This window comes from Hyaena hyaena, unplaced genomic scaffold, assembly GCF_003009895.1.
Source record: "Hyaena hyaena isolate Hyena2069 unplaced genomic scaffold, ASM300989v1 scaffold_987, whole genome shotgun sequence".
Taxonomy (NCBI): domain Eukaryota; kingdom Metazoa; phylum Chordata; class Mammalia; order Carnivora; family Hyaenidae; genus Hyaena; species Hyaena hyaena.
Genome location: NW_024081617.1, coordinates 593,299 through 607,377, shown reverse-complemented (window position 1 = coordinate 607,377; position 14,079 = coordinate 593,299). Strand labels below are relative to the sequence as shown.

The 14,079-nt window shown below is 42.1% G+C and overlaps 1 protein-coding gene across 5 annotated transcripts in view; it reads right to left on the bottom strand.

Annotated features, from left to right (window-relative positions):
• Nucleotides 1-13,782, bottom strand: part of ZNF169 (zinc finger protein 169) — a 53,343-nt gene extending 39,561 nt beyond the window's left edge. For 4 of the 5 annotated variants that reach the window (XM_039221445.1, XM_039221447.1, XM_039221449.1 and 1 more), the window contains exon 1: nt 13,502-13,782. The gene's annotated coding sequence lies outside the window, so the exon portion shown is untranslated. Of the gene's footprint in view, nt 1-12,466; nt 13,076-13,501 lie in introns of those variants that run through there. The other variant, XM_039221446.1, reaches the window with a different exon arrangement.
• Nucleotides 13,783-14,079: the final 297 nt, after the last annotated feature.

Here is a 14,079-nt window from a genome sequence, read left to right as displayed (position 1 = left end):
TAACATGCTACTAAACAATGAAAATGGATCAACCAACAATTCAAAGAAATCAAAAAGTACATGGAGACAAATGAAAATGTAACAATCCAAAGTCGTTGAGATGCAACAAAAGCTCTTCCAAGGTAAAAGTAAGTAGCAATACAGGCCTACTTCCAGAAGCAAGAAAACATCAAATAAACAACCTAACTTGACACCTACAGGAGCTAAGAAAGTAACAAAACAAAACCCCAAACCAATAGCAGAAAGAGAATGATAAAATTAGACCAGAAATAAATGAAATAGAAGCTACAAAACCAAACAAACAGAAAAAATAAAATAAAACCAATCAATGAAGCCAGCATCTGGTTCTTTGAAAAAAATTCATAAAATTGATAAAATATAATTACTGATCAAAAGAAAGTTAGACTGACTTAAATAAACAAAACCAGAAATGAAAGAGGAAATAAATGACACCACAGAAACACAAAGGATTAAAAGAGAATATTATGAAAAATTATATGCCAAAAGGACAATCCAGAAAAAAAAATGGATAAATTCCTAGATACATATAGGCTCCCAAAACTGAAGCAGGAAGAGCTAGAAATTAAGCAGACTGATCACCAGCAGTGAAACTGAATTTTATTAATGAAGGGAAAAAAAGTAAAATTTAAAATCTCCCAACAAAAGTCCAGCAGCAGACAGCTTCATGGGCGAATTCTACCAAACATTCAGAAAGGAGTAAGTAACTATTCTCAAACTCTTCCAAAAAGAAGAGAAAGGGGGCACCTAGGTGGCTCAGTCAGCTAAGCCTCCGACTTCAGCTCAGGTCACAATCTCATGTTTGTGGGTTCGAGCCCTGCCTCCGGCTCTGTGCTGGCAGCTCAGAACCTGGAGCCTGCTTTGGATTCTATGTCTCCCTCTGTCTCTCTGCCCCTCCCCCTCTCATGCTGTGTCTTTCTCTGTCTCAAAAATAAATGAAACATTAAAAATAAGAGAAAGGAAGCTTCCAAATTTATGAGGCCATTACCCTGATACTAAAACCAGATAAAAACATCACAAAAAAGAGAACTACAGTCCAATTATTCTAATAAACAGATACAGAAACACTCAAAATATTAGCAAGCCATATGATCGTTTCAGTAGATGCAAAAAAAAAAAAATTCTGTCACAAGTATGTCATCATGATAAAACCTCTTATCAACAAAGGTTTAGGAGGAACATACCTCAACAGAATAAAAGCCATATATGAAAAACCCACACCTAACACCATACTAACTGGTGAAAAACTGAAATCTTTCCCCCTAAGATCAAAAACAAGACAAGGATGTCCACTCTCACCACTTTTATTCAACATAGTACTGGAAGTCCTAGCCATAGCAATCAGACAAATAATAGGCATCCAAGCATCCAAATTGCTAAGGAAGAAGTAAAACTTTCACTACTTGCAGATGACATTAGACTATATATAGAAAATCATATATCTACCCAAACAAAATAAAAGAAAACACTACTAGTACTGATAAAGGAATTGAGTACAGTTGCAGGATACAAAAAATCAATATACAAAAATCCAATGCATTTCTACACACTGATAACAAAAGTAACAGAGAAATTAAGAAAACCCATTTACAGTTGTCCCTAAAATAATAAAACCTAAGAATAAATTAAAACCAAGGAGGTAATGGGGCGCCTGGGTGGCTTAGTCGGTTAAGCTTCCGACTTTCGCTTAGGTCATGATCTCACGGTTCGTGGGTTCGAGCCCCGCGACGGGCTCTGTGCTGACTGCCAGCTCAGAGCCTGGAGCCTGTTTCGGAGTCTGTGACTCCTTCTCTCTCTGACCCTCTCCTGCTCACGCTGTCTCTCTCTCTCTCTCCTGGAAATAAATAAAAAACATTAAAAAATTAAAAAAAAAAAAAATAAAACCAAGGAGGTAAAAAACCTATACTCAGAAAACTATAAAATACTGAGTTAAGAAATTGAACACAACACAAATGGGAAGATTGGAAGAACAAACATTGTTTAAATGTCCATACTTCCCAAAGCAATCTACAGATTTAATGCAATCCCTATGACAACACCAGTAGCATTTTTCATAGAACTAGAACAAAGATCTTAAAATTAGTATACAACCACAAAAAGACCATAAGTAGCCAAACTCATCTTGAAAAAGAATAAAACTGGAAGTATCACAATCTCAGATTTCAAGATATACTACAAAGTTGTAATCAAAACAGCACCATACTGGCACGTGTGTGCGCGCGCGCACGCGCGCGCGCACACACACACACACACACACACACACACACACCAGACACATATGTCAGTGGAGCAGAAAAGAAGGCCCAGAAATAAACTCATGATTAGGTCAATTAATCTTCAACAAAGTGGAAAAGAATATCCAGTGGGAAAAAGTCTACAGAAAATGGGTTTGGGAAAACTGGGCAGCTACATGTGAAAGAATGAAACAGGACCACTTTCTTACCCCATACACAAAATTAAACTCAAAATGGACTAAGAACCTAAGTGTGAGATCTGAAATCTAAAAATCCTATGAGACAGCACAGGCAGTACTTTCTATGACATTGGCCATAGCAACATTTTTGTAGATATGTCTTCTGAAGCAAGGAAAACAAAACCATTGGAACTACATCAAAATAAAAGCTTCTGCACAGCAAAGGAAACAATCAACTAACCTAAAAGACCTACTGTATGGGAATATATATACTGGCAAGTGACATATGCAATAAAGGGTTAGTCTCCAAAATATATAAAGAACTTATACAACTCAATACCAAAAACAAAACAAAGACATACAACAAACATTTCTCCACAGAAGACAGATAGCCAACAGATACATGAAAAGATGCTGACCATCACTAATCATCAGGAAAATACAAATCAAAAGCACAACTAAATGCCACCTTACACCAGTCAGAAGGGCTAAAATCAAAAATAAAGGAAACAAGTGTTGGCAAGGATGTGGAGAAAAGGGAACCATTGTGCTTTACTGATGGGAATGCAAACTAGTGCAGCCACTATGGGGAACTGTACAGAGGTCCCCTAAAAAATTACAAACAGTAGGGAACGGCAAGATGGCGGAGAAGTAGGGAGCTCTGTACATTTGGCTTGCACCATCCCTCAAACAGAGAAGGCCTGAAGTCATAGAACACTGAGCCACAGGAGTTTGGGAAGAGAAAGCGACAGAATACACTGGGAAGGAAACCAGTTCGTGAGTGCGAACTGGGGAAGATAAAAGCAGGACACGACCCAGAGATACAGAAGGATGGGAGGGAACCTGGCTTCTGTGCAGCTGCGGTGAGTGATAAACCGGCGAGTGGTGGTGAGCTGCCACAAGTCCAGGGGAAAGGAAAGAAAAGCTGAGATTGCTCACAGAACCATGCCTGGAGAAGAGAAAAACCTCAGCTTGGAAAGAGTGTTTTTTATTTCTGGCTGGGGTGCTGACTTTGAACTAGGTGCCCCCGGTCCCAGAAGGCACCAGGCACACTGCAGCGCTCCCCACACCATCCTTGGCAGTGGCGCAGACTCTGCGGACCTGAAGTTGCTACATTCCCTGCATGCACTCACTCGGGTTGTACTGCTGCTTGACCCCATCGGATCTGAGGCTGCGACACTTCCCCCACCACCCACGTCCCCCCCCCCCCCGGCAGCAGCGAAGCAGCGACCCGCGGGACTGTTTCAGGCCTTATAAACAAAGACCATGGACTGGGACCTGGAAACGAGGTGGGGCGTGGGGCATAGAACTCAGCCCACCTTGGCTACATCCTCAGCACAGGGAGATTGGACCCAAAGGAGTGATTTGCAACGCTTGGTTGAGAAGGGACTGGGGCAACGCCATTCTTCTCCCCACAACCACCAAGGCGGGGCCTCAGGGAGGCCAGCCGACACAGTGGAGACAAGACCTGCCTACACCAAACCACTCCCATCCCCTCCAGAGAGCTCTTTTGTTGTTGCTGTAGCTGTTTTTACCTGAGCCTGGGTTTGCTTGTTTATTGGTTTTGTCTGTGCTTTTGTGTACCTGTGTTCCCTCTGTGGTTGTCTGTTTTCTTTTTTCAGGGCTGCCTCAAAAAACAAGCCTAACTACACATGGTGGAGAGTCCCGAATACGCTAGGAGTAGGGAAACAAAATAACCAAATGCTCAACAAGAGAAACCAAAAGACACCATTCAAAGAACACTTCCTGAATGGACAGGCCCTAAACAGTCAAAGAGCCCTCTCATACAGCAGAACTCGCAGGGGCAGAGTGTACAACAAGCTTTTAAAATTAACAAGAGATAGAAAGCTAACCAAAATGATGAAACAGAAGAACTCTCCTCCAAAGAAATTCCAGGAAGAAATGACAGCTAAAGAACTGCTCAAAACAGATATAGCAACATAACTGAACAAGAATTTAGGACATTATTCATAAAATTAATCACTGGGCTTGAAAAAAGCATGGAGGATCAGAGAAACTATGGCTACAAACACTGTGGGGCTTAAAAATAGTTATGATGTTTTAAAAATGCGATAAATGAGATACATAATAAACTGGAGGTGTCCAATGCACAGACTGAAAAAGCAGAAAGGAGAATAAGTGATTTAGAAGACACAATTATAGAAAAAGAAGAAACTGAGAAAAAGAGAGAGAAACTGATCCAGGAACATGAAAGAAGAGTTTGAGAGCTCAGCAATAGAATCAAATAGAACAATATCCGTATCATAGGAAACCCAGAAGAGGAAGAAGAGACAGGGAAAGTGCTGAACGAGTCCTGGAACAAATTATAGCAGAGAACTTCCCCAACCTGGGGAGGGAAGTAGATGTTGAAATTCAAGAGGCACAGAGAACTCCCCTCAGACATAACTTGAACCGATCTTATGCACAACATATCATAGTGAAACTGGCAAACTGTAAGGACAAAGAGAATTTTGAAAGCAGCTAGGGAGAAAAGGGCCCTAACATACAAAAGGAAACCTATCAGAGTGGTGACAGACCTATCTACTGAAACTTGGCAGGCCAGAAAGGAATGGCAGGAGATCTTCAATGTGATGTACAGAAAAAATATGCAGCCAAGAATCTTCTATCCAGCAAGCCTGTCATTCAGAATAGAAGGAGAGATAGGTCTTTCCAATAAACACAAATTGAAAGACTTTGTCACCACTAAGCCAGCCCTACAAGAAATCCTTAGGGGGACGCTCTGAGGGAAGTATTGTAAGGAACGCAAGATACCAGAGACACCACAAGCTTGAATCCCCAAAGGACACAATAACCCTAAACCCATATTTTTCAATAACACTGATTGTAAATTGGGCTGAATGCTCCAATCAAAAGACATTGGGTAGCAGAATGGACAAAAAACAAAATCCATCTATTTGCTGTCTACAAGAAATGCATTTTAGGGGCGCCTGGGTGGCTTAGTCGGTTAAGCGTCTGACTTTCACTCAGGTCATGATCTCGCGGTTCGTGGGTTCGAGCCCCGCGTCGGGCTCTGTGCTGACTGCCAGCTCAGAGCCTGGAGCCTGTTTCAGTCTGTGACTCCCTCTCTCTCTGCCCTCCCTTGCTCACGGTGTCTCTCTCTCTCTCCTAGAAATAAATAAAAAATATTAAAAAAAAAAAAAAAAAGCATTTTAGACTGGAAGACACCTTCAGATTAAAAGGGGATGGAGAAATATCTATCCTGCTACTGGAAGTCAGAAGAAAGCTGGAGTAGCTATACTTTTATCAGACAAACTAGACTTTAAAGACGTAACAAGTGATGAAGAAGGGTATTATATAATAATTTCAGGGTCTATCCATCAGGAAGAACTAGTAATTATAAATGTCTATGCACCGAATATGGAAGCACCTAAATATTTAAAACAATCACAAACAGAAACAATTTTTTTTTAAATATTTATTTATTTTTGAGAGAGAGAGACAGAGTACAGTCAGGAGAGGGACAGAGTGAGGGAGACAGATTCTGAAGCAGGCTCGAGACTCCAAGGTGTTAGCACAGAGCCTGAAGTGGGGCTCGAACCCAGGAACCATGAGATCATAACCTGAGCCAAAGTCAGACACTTAACCAACTGAGCCATTCAGGCGATCCACAAACTGAAACAATCTTATAGATAAGAATGTGCTAATAGCAGGGGACTTTAAGACTCCACTTAGAGCAATGGACAGATCAACCAGACAGAAAATCACTAAAGAAACAATGGACTTGAGTGACACATTGGACCAGATGGATCTGACAGATAAATTTAGAACTCTACATCCTGAGGCTATGGAATTCACTTATTTCTCAAGTGTGCATGGCACATTCTCCAGGATAGATCACATACTGGGACATAAAGCAGCCCTCAATAAATAGAAAAGAACTGAGATCATACCATGCACACTTTCAGATCACAATGCTATGAAACTGGAAATCAATCACAGGAAGAAGTCTGGAAAACCTCCAAAAACATGGAGGTTAAAGAACACTCTACTAAAGAACGAATGGGCCAATCAGGCAGTTAGAGAAGAAATTAAAAAATATACGGAAACAAATGAAAATACAACAATCCAAACTCTATGGGATGCGGCAAAGGCAGTCCTAAGAGAAAAGTACATTGCACTCCAGGCCTATTTCAAGAAATTAGAAAAAGCACAAGTCCAAAATCTAACAGCTCACCTAAAGGAACTAGAGGGAGAGCAACAGGAGCACCCCAAACCCAGCAGGAGAAGAGAAATAGTAAAAATCAGAGCAGAAATAAACAACATAGAAACCAAAGAAACAGTTGAACAGATCAATGAAACCAAGAGTTAGTTTTTTGAAAAAATAAACAAAATGGACACACCTCTAGCCAGGCTTCTCAAAAAGAAAAGAGAGAGCACTCAAATAGACAAAATCATGAATGAAAATGGACTGATTACAGCCAACCCCTCAGAAATACAAGCAATTATCAGGGAATACTATGAAAAAATTATATGCCAAACACATTGACAACTTAGAAGAAATGGACAAATTCCTAAACACATACTCACTACCAAAATTCACACAGAAAGAGATAGAAAATCTGAACAGACCCATAACTAGTGAAGAAATTGAATCAGTTATCAAAAAGTCTCCCAACAAATAAGAGCCCTGGACCTGATGGCTTCCCTGGGGTATTCTACCAGACATTTAAAACAGAATACCCATTCTTCTCAAGCTATTTCAATAAATAGAAATCGAAGGAAAACTTCCAGACTCATTTTATGAAGCCGGCATCACTTTGATTCCCAAGCCAAACAGAGACCCAGCAAAAAAGAGAACTACAGGCCAATATCCTTGATGAATACAGATGCAAAAATCCTCAACAAGATACTTGCAAATTGAATCCAACAGCACATAAAAAGAATCATCCACCAAGATCAAGTGAGATTCATTCCTGGGTTACAGGTCTGGTTCAATATTTGCAAATCAATCAGCGTGATACATCACATCAACAAAATAAAAGATAAAAACCATATGATCTTGTCCATAGATGCAGAAAAAGCATTTGACAAAATACAGCATCCCTTCTTAATAAAGACCCTTGAGAAAGGTGCGATAGAAGGAACTTACTTAAACATCATAAAAGCCATCTATGAGAAGTCCTCAGCTAACATCATCCTCAACAGGGAAAAACAGAGCTTTCCCCCTGAGATCAGGGACACGACAGGGATGTCCACTCTCACCACTGTTGTTTAACGTAGTGCTGGAATTCCTAGCATCAGCAGTCAGACAAATTGAAATAAAAGGCATCAGAATTGGCAAAGAAGTCAAACTTCCACTTTTCACAGATGACATGATACTCTACATAGAAAACCCAGCAGACTCCACCAGAATCCTACTAGAACTGATACATGAATTCAGCAAAGTTGCAGGATACAAAATCAACGTACAGAAATCGGCTGCATTTTTATACACCAACAATGAAGCAACAGAAAGAGAAATCAAGAAACTGATCCCATTCATAGTTGCACAAATAACCATAAAATACATAGGAATAAACCTAACCAAGGATATAAGAGATCTGTATGATGGAAACTATAAAAAACTTATGAAGAAAATTGAAGAAGACACAAAGAAATGGAAAAACATTCCATGCTCATGGATCGGAAGAATAAATACAGTTAAAATGTCATTACTGCCCAAAGCAGTCTACACATTCAATGCAATCCCAATCAAAATTGCACCAGCTTTCTTCTCAAAATTAGAACCAAGTATCCTAAAATTTGTATGGAACCAAAAAGACCACGAATAGCCAAAGTAATATTGAAGAATATAAACCAAAACGGGAGGCATCACCATCCCAGACTTTAGCCTCTACTACAAAGCTGTCATCATCAAGACAGTAGGTATTGGCACAAAAACAGATACATAGACCAATGGAATAGAGAACTCAGAAGTGGACCCAAAAGCATACAACCAACTAATCTTTGACAAAGCAGGAAAGAGTATCCAATGGAAAAAAAGACAGCCTCTTTAACAGATGGTGCTGGGAGAACTGGACAGCAACATGCAGAAGAATGAAACTAGATCATTTTCTCACACCATACACAAAAATAAACTCAAAATGGATAAAGGACCTGAACATGAGACAGGAAACCATCAAAACCCTAGAGGAGAAAGCAGGAAACAACCTCCTTGACCTCCATCGCAGCAATTTCTTACTTGACACACCCCCAAAGGCAAGGGAATCGAGTAAAAATGAACTATTGGGACCTCATCAAGATTAAAAGCTTCTGCACGGCAAAGGAAACAATCCATAAAACTAACAGACAACCGATGGAATGGGAAAAGATAGTTACAAATGATATATCAGATAAAGGGCTAGTATCCAAAATCTATAAGGAACTTACCAAACTCCACACCCAAAAAACAAACAATCCAGTGAAGAAATGGGCAGAAGACATGAACAGACACTTCTCCAAAGAGGACATCCAGATGGCCAACAGACACATGCAACGATGCTCAGCATCCCTCCTCATCAGGGAAATACAAATCAAAACCACACTGAGATATCACCTCAGGCCTGTCAGAGTGGCTAAAATGAACAAATCAGGAGACTCTAGATGCTGGCGAGGATGTGGAGAAATGGGCACCCTCCTACACTGCTGGTGGGAATGTAAACTGGTGCAGCCCCTATGGAAAACAGCGTGGAGGTTCCTCAAAAAATTAACAATAGAACTCCCCTATGACCCAGTAATAGCACTGCTAGGAATTTACCCAAGGGATACAGGAGTGCTGATGCATAGGGGCACATGGACCCCAATGTTCATAGCAGCACTCTCAACATAGCCAAAACAGGGTAAGAGCCTAAGTGTCCATCAATTGACGAATGGATCAAGATGTGGTTTATCTCTACAATGGAGTACTACATGGCAATGGGAAAGAATGAAATCTGGCCATGTGTGGTAACATGGATGGAACTCGAGGGTATTATGCTGAGTGAAATAAGTCAGGCAGAGAAGGACAGCTACCATATGTTTGCACATATAGGAGGATTAGGAGGAACTTAATGAGGACCATGGGGGAGAAGAAGGGGGGAAATATTGGGGGAGAGAGAGGGAGGGAAACCATGAGAGACTCTTGAATGCGGAGAACTGAGGGCAGATGGGGTGGGGCGAGGGGAAGGGGGGTGATGGACATGGAGGAGGACACTTGTGGGGTTGAGCACTTGGTGTTATATGGAAACCAACTTGACAGTAAACTATTAAAAAAATTTAAAAACAGAAGTCCCATATGATGCGGTAATTTCACTACTGGGTATTTACCCAAAGAATATGAAAACACTAATAACTAAAACAGATACATGTGCCCCTATGTTAACTGCAGCGCTATTTACAATAGCAAAGATATGGAAGCAACCTAACTGTCCACTGATAGATGAATGGATAAAGAAGATATGATACACACACACAATGGAATTACTCAACCATAAAAAAGGATGAAATCTTGTCATTTACAACAACATGAATGGCTCTAGAAAGTATAATGCTTAATGAAACAAACCAGTCAGTAAAAGACAAATACCATATGATTTCACTCACGTGGAATTTAAGACACCAAACAAATGAACTAAGGGGAAAAAAGAGACGAAAAAACCAGACTCTTAACTATAGAGAACAAAGTCATAGTTACCAGAGAAGAGGTAATTGGGGGGATGGGTGAAACAGGTGAGAGGGATTAAGAATAACTTACCCTGATGAGCACTGGGTAATGTATACAATTGTTGTAACACTGTATTGTATACCTGGAACTAATACAACAGTGTATATTAACTATACTGGATTTTTTTAAGAAAGAGAAAAAACCCTCAAAACGTACTAAACACCTAATTGTGAGACCTGAAACCATAAAACTCCTCAAAGAAAACAAAGACAGTAATTTCTTTGACATCAGCCATCTCAGCACTTTCCTAAATATGTCTCCTCAGGCAAGAAAAACAAAAGCAAGAATAAACTATTTAGACTACATCAAAATAAAATCCTTTTTCATAGTAAAGGAAACCATCAGCAAAAGGAGGAGGAAATCTACTGAATGGGAGGAGATATTTGCAAATGATATATCCAATAAGGGTTGATATCCAAAATACATAAAGAACTTCTACAATACCACAAAATAATTTTTTAATTGGCAAAGGACCTGAATAGACATTTTCCAAAGAAGACATACAGATGGCCAACACATGAAAAGATGCTCAACATCACTTATCACCAGGGAAGTGCAAATCAAAATTACAATGAAGTATCCCCTCACACCATTCAGAAAGGCTAGTATTAAAAAGACAAATAAGTGTCGGTAAGGATATGAAAAAAGAACCTCTACGTACACACTGTTGTAGGAATGTAAATTGGTACAACGTGTAAAGCAGTATGGAGTTTCCTCAAAAACTTAAAAACAGAACTACCATATGATCTAGTAATTTCACTACTGAGTATTTACCCAAAGAAAATGAAAGCACTAATTTGAAAAGATACATGCACCTCTATATTTATTACAGCATTATCTACAATAGCCAAGGGACAGAAACAATGTGTGTCTATTGATAGATGAATGGATAAAGAACAAAAACACTTGAACCAATAAACAGACTCACAAATACAGAGAAAATGGTGGTTGCCAGAGGGGAGGTGGTGTGTGTATGGGCAAGAAGATAAAGGGGGTTAAGAGAAACTTCCAATTATAAAATAAGTTATGGAGAGAAGTACAGCATAGAAGATACAGTAAATAATACTGTAATAACATTGTAGGGTGACTACATTTATTGTGGTAAGCACTGAATAATGTATAGAACTAAGTCAATATGTTATACACAACTGATAAAACATTGTAGGGTAATTAGACTTCAATAAAAATTTTTAATAAAAAATAAGCTTTTAATTCCTAAGAGATGCATACAGAAGTATTCACCAGTAAAATGGTATCTGGGACTTGCTGCAAAATACTTCAGGAGAGAAAGCCAAAAAGGAAGAGAGGAAGGGCAGAACGTTGACAGTTGCTGAAGCCGAGTGAGGGGGTACACAGATGTCCTTTGAATATTATCGTGATTTTTGTCTATCTGTAAAATTTTCATAATTTTAAATTTAATAATCCCATCTCCCTCCACAACCCCAAAACTAAGGAAGGTAGAACTTTAAAGGTAGTGTCATTAATGTCACCAACAGAAGTTAGTCATTAGAAGCTGAGACCAAGGATTAGGAGAGAAATTGGGGGGATGGGGCACCTGGGTGGCTCAGTTAAGCATCTTGACTTTGGCTCAGCTCATGATCTCACCGTTTGTGGGTTCCAGCCCTGACTCTGCCTCTGTGCCAACACCTCAGAGCCTGGAGCCTGCTTCCAATTTTCTCTCTCTGCCCCTCCCCTGCTCTTTCTCTAATATAATTATTTAAAAAAAAAGATTAAGAAAATGAATTTTTTCATTAGCATTACAGGTATGATGTCTCATACAATCTTTAAAAATAAAAGCACCTCTTTTTAAATTTTCATTAACTTTGAAAGTTAAAGAACAGCTAGTTGCACGGTAAAAGCTGTTTAATCCTCTACTGCACAATTTACCTTTCTACAAAATGAACATTCTACCACATAATGTGCAAGATGGCTGAGGAAATAAAAATACGGCCAGTACAAGACTGCTCTTCTCAAAACAGCACTTCTCACCATCTTTGTTTTGGCAACTCTGCAAGGCCCTGGGAATACAGCAGAGTGAAAGTATAGAAAAGCTAAAAAGCTCCTGAATGAAGGCAGAGGAATGTGCCTGAGGAGGACATCCTGTGCAGGACAAACCAGGCTTCCTGGAAATCCCCCTGCAGCTCTGAGCCCACAGGGGACACTACACACAGGACAAAGTCGACACCACGGGTACAGGAGGAAGTGGTGCCCATCCACAACAGGCGGCCAGGTCCCTAGGACCCCTCTCCTCCCTCCCAGGCAGTTCCCTCGGGATTGGGCTGGGTGGGTGGGTGGGGCGGGCAGTAGGAAGGGGAGATTGCTCCAAGGCCTACCTGGGCATACCAGAAGCCGACTCCACCTTAGGAGTCTCTCCCTGCCTAGAGAGCAGGCCGGAAACCTCCAAGCATGCAGCTGGGCACAGAACCAGGCAGGGAAGGGAAGAACAACCCCACAAAGTCAGGAGGGTGTGGGTTTTAGAGCAAACCTGCTCTGAACGTATGCTGACGCCCAGTATATTAATCCTCCGTGTGCTGCGGGGCTTAGTAGAAACATACATGAATGTTTTTTGAGCACTTAGCATGTGCCAGACACAAGTTTCAATGCTTTCCACACTCCACTCCAAGAGGTTCGGTGCCTTGCCCAGGATGAGTCAGTGGAAAAGGGCAGATCTGTATTTGAACTCTCTCTAGGGGGCAGAGGGGTCGGGGGCTCCAACGGCAAACCTGGCATAGGCCCCTGGGCAGACACAATGCCCAGAGATACGCTCGCAGTTTCATTTTCACAAAGGAAATCTCCACCTCCAGTAATTACGGGGGTCTAGGGAAAGTGCTCTGCCCGGTGGGCGCCACCCCGTACTTGGGAGGGCCCCGGGAGGAGGCAGACACCAGCGGGAAGCGCCGAGGTGGGCCAAAGGACGCCGCACGCAACCCGGGGACGTGTGACCTCGCCAGGCCTTTCCAACGCGCCCAGGAGCCCGCGGGCCCGAGGCCGCTGACCCGTCTCGGCTCCGTCCGCCCGCACCATCGAGGCGAGGCTGGCTATTTGCCCCAGTTCAATCTTCCTCCAAAACCTGGGCCCCCGCATCGTCAGAGCCCGCTTCGCCGGGCAGCGGGGCCCCCACCCGTGCGCTGCACGTCACCCAGGCCGGCCCAGCCCCTCCAGGACAGGACGCCGGGCTCCCGGTCCCGCCTAACGGCGCCCCCCCGCCAAGACTCCCGCCCACAGCCCCTCCCAGGTGGGCCGCCCCGACCCCGCCGGGAAAACCAAACCTCCAGCAACCTGCAGCGACAGTGAACTGACGCCGCCCGCTCTCGCCCGGCTCTCCCCACCCCAGTGCCCGGAACGGCGGCCGCGGCGGAATCGCTCACCACAAGCGCGCAAGGACGGTCACCAGAGACCAGCGACGCCGGCGGGCGTAGGACAGCACTACCCACAGTGCCCCGGGACACGGCACTGCGCTACCCACAGTGCCCTGGGAGAGGGTCTTCAATACCCACAATGCTTCAAATCACAGCGCGCGCATGCGCCGCCAAACACCGAGACGGGGCGGGGCCTATGGCGACCCCATCTGGTGCTTCCACCCTGAGCTCCCTGGGATTCCTCAACTGGATTGCAGTCCCTTGGGCTCTTGCAAAAATTGCAAAGTCAGGCAAGCAAAACCAAACTGACTTCCAGGTACAAGAGAAGGGTGGTTCAGGTGGGCAGAAAGTCTAAAGCCTTGTAATTTTCGTTTAATAATAATAATAAAATTAGTTACCTGGATGTGTTATTCTCTTCCATCCTGAAGATTCATTCCTGTGTGTAATTTGAATAACAGTATGAAATAAACAAACATAAAAAAATGCCAAAAGTACTAGCATTTTTCTTTGTTAGAGAAGGTCGTGAAGTTTTTTAAAAAATAAAAAGAGTTCATGGGTGGCTCAGTTGGTTGAGCATCCGACTCTTG